Source organism: Gracilinanus agilis, chromosome 4 (genome assembly GCF_016433145.1).
Source record: "Gracilinanus agilis isolate LMUSP501 chromosome 4, AgileGrace, whole genome shotgun sequence".
Classification (NCBI taxonomy): domain Eukaryota; kingdom Metazoa; phylum Chordata; class Mammalia; order Didelphimorphia; family Didelphidae; genus Gracilinanus; species Gracilinanus agilis.
In genome coordinates this window covers 244325845-244329450 of record NC_058133.1, presented here as the reverse complement: position 1 = coordinate 244329450, position 3606 = coordinate 244325845, and positions in this window count along the sequence as shown.

The following is a 3606-nucleotide window of genomic DNA, read 5'->3' as shown; positions in this document are numbered from 1 at the left end:
TGGCTTTAATTAAAATACTAATTTATATATTTATATCAGCCTTTATTATTTTTAATCTTAATACTATCAAATTATCTGCCAAAAAGCAATGATCTAATGCCTCCAAATGAGTTTTGGAGCAGCATAATCCACAAAAAGACAAAGTAAAGAAATCTTTCAGTCAATTTTAGAAGCCTAGCACAAGGGATCTAGTGTGCTAGGGTGGAGGTGAAGCACAGTGCACCAGGGCAGGCCCCATTAAGGCAACAGGTTTTAGGTGCACCTGCAGCAACAGTCAGGGCTTCCAGAATACTCAGTCATTGATGGTAAATATGGGTTCAGACAACTACTCAGAAGGAGATTATAGAAGGAGATTGTAGGAGATTGCTGGCTCTAGGTGCAAGATTATTGTTGCTTTGCCCATACAAAGAACTAGGTCCAAGCCCTGAGGTGTAGTTATAGGGTAAGGAGTAGCACTTACAGCCATAAGGGAGCAGGGGACCCTGGTCATGGTTCCATGGGGTAAAAAAAGATCACTTAGGGTTCCTCACAGACCATAGCACAGGTTCAGACAATATTAAATACACTTCTTCTTACATCATACTACCTTGGAAGAACTGAAAGCAGATAAAAGAACCCCAGTGCCAGCTCTGAAGGCAACTACACAAAGAACCTTAAGCTTGAAACAGTGCTCCCTTCACCAAAGTTTCAGAGCCCAACTTTAACCTTTTTTTAATTAAAAGAAAAGAAAAAGACAGTAAAATGAGCATACAACAACAACAAAAAGAAACTCATTATCACAGAAAGCTATATTGGTGACAGGGTAGATTCAAACTCAGAAGAAGACAGTAAAGTTAATACTGCTGTATCCAAAGCCTGAAAAAAAATTAATTGCTCTCAAGTTCAAAAAGAATTAATGGAGGATTTAAAAAAGGATTTCAAAAATCAAATAAGAGAGGTAGTAGATGGGGCAGCTGGGCAGCTCAGTGGATTGAGAACCAGGACTAGAGATAGGAGGTCCTAGGTTCAAATATGGCCTCAGACACTTCCCAGTTTGTGACCCTGGGCAAGTCACTTGACCCCCATTGCCTAGCCCTTACCATTCTTCTGCCTTAGAGCCAATACACAGTATTGGTTCCAACACAGAAGGTAAGGGTTTTTTTTGGGTTTTTTTGGTTTTTTTTTTTTTAAACCCTTGTACTTCGGTGTATTGTCTCATAGGTGGAAGATTGGTAAGGGTGGGCAATGGAGGAAAGGATAATAAGTTTTATTTTGGAAATGTTGAGATTGGGGCACCTATGGAACATTAGCTTCAGATGTCCAAAAGGTATGTGCTTATTTTTTGTTTTTAAATTTAATTTAATTTTTCCTTTTCCCCCAATTATATATAAAAACAGTTTCTAACATTTTCCAAAGAATATTCTCCAATTCTCTCCCTCCCTCCCTCCCTTCAACTCTCCACCCCTCCTTGAGATGGTAATCAATTTCATATATATTTTACATGTGCAATAATGTAAAACATTTTTCCATATTAATCCTTTTGTGGTGTTGTAAGTAATTTAGGCTTTTATCACCCCAGGCATGGACTACAATAATTGACTTGTTGGTCACCTCCACTTAGCTGCTGAAGTGATTTTACTGTTATGGGGTTACAACCAGGTGTTGTGGGGTACAATGGTGAGCCCCTGGGTTTGGGAAGGATACCTTTTACAAGAATGCAAGATTCCTAAACTTAGCTTAACAGTAAAAAGAGAGATTTATTAATCAGATAAGATTATTGGCCAGCAAGTTGGCATGAGTGGAACAACCCTGGGGGTTGCTCCCAGAATGCTTCAGTTCAGGGGTTTTTAACAGTGAGTACGTGATACTGTGTCACAGTGTGGACATGACTCTAGAGTGGTAAGCACTTAAGCATTCAGTGGGGTGATGGGTCTGCCTGGAGACCCTCATGGTTTAGGGAACAGATGGATGTCTGAGATACAGCCCAATGGTATCAAGGTGTAGCCTGGAGGTGTATCTCTTTGTCCATCTCAACCTAAAGGATGATCCAAGGATGATACTAATCTCAGGGTCTTATAAATGCTATCAGATGTTCTTGGCTTAGAGTCACAAGGACAGAAGGAGGCAAGGGAATTTCCCTGTTTACAGTTTGCCTGAGTTAAGGGGTACAGTGTCCATGCCATCTCTGTACAATGCCCATAGCATCTCCCTACCATGCCCATGCCATTACTAAATTAAAGTTCTGCTCATTTCACTCAATAAAATCCAGCAGCTCTCAATCAAATCTCAATTTGATCTCCATTATAAAATAATATCCAAGTATAAAATCTTTTGCTCAGCAATTAAAAAAACGAAACTTACCCTCTGTCTTGGAATTAATACTGTATCCAAGACAGAAGGGTGGTAAGGACTAGGTAATGGGGGCTAAGTGCATTGCCCAGAATCACACTGCTAGGAAGTGTCTGAGGCCACATTTGAACCCAGGTCCTTCCAATATTTCCACTTTTCTCATATTTATCTTCCCTCCACATATTCTGTGATCCAGCTGGCAATGTTTTTCCTAGTACAGGACACTACATCTCCTAACCACCTCCTGGTTTCTTTCTACAATCACTTCAAATCCCACCTTCTGTAGAAGCCTTTCCCATTCCTTCAATTTATGAACTTTCTGAACTTTCCTAGACCCTTCCTTCTGAGGTAACAACATACCAATGTTATACTTAGTAATACTTAGTAATGTCTCTCATTAGAATGTGAGCTCTTGAAAAACACAAGCAATGTGTTTAGCTATATTTGTGTAATCAGTACCTAACCTAGTTCCTGTCAAGTAGTAAACAATGCTTATTAACTTGACTTGATAAATGCTTTGTTAAGAGTTGAAGATAGTGTGAAAGATGTATGGGTTATAGAAGTGGAATATTACATAACACCCCAAACCTTCCCTTTTTTTAGAAAGGATACTAAATATCAATTCCAAGGCAGAAGAGCTAGGAATTGGGGTTAAGTGATTTGCCCAGGATCACAAAGCTAGGAATTGTCTAAAGTCAAATTTGAACCCAGGACCTCCAGTCTCCAGGCCTCACTATCTATTAAGCCGCCTAGCAGCTCTACACAGTCAGACTATTGATGTGTTTGCTGAATTATTTTCTCCCTTACTTTTTCATTTTTTGTTAACAGGGGTTGGCTCTTAGGGTGAGAAGATTATTTGCAAATTAAGATAATGTAAAAACAAACGTTATTAATTTAAATTTTTTTCTTAAAGTCATAAAGTCATTTTCTTTAAAATCATAAATGCTTGTTCAATTGCATTGAATGAATGAATTTCTCTGCAGAACCCAACTAGCTCCTACTTGGTGCTACACTGGAATGATAATAAACCACACTGGAATGTCCTTACTCTCTTGCCCAACAATGGGAGGATTCCCTCCCCCGCCCCCAGGGAAGGTGAAACTTGCCTGGAAATCAGACCCCTTCCCTCTGGCCCCTCGCAGCATGTGCCCTTGTTTCTCATCCCAGAACCAACCCTTCTCAATTTATCCCCTCCTTTCCCTAAGCCTGCGCTCCGCCCCGTTCCCCCTCCCTCCCCAAAGTTGCTCTAGTGGGCTGAGCTTGGACTCGGCGAGAAAA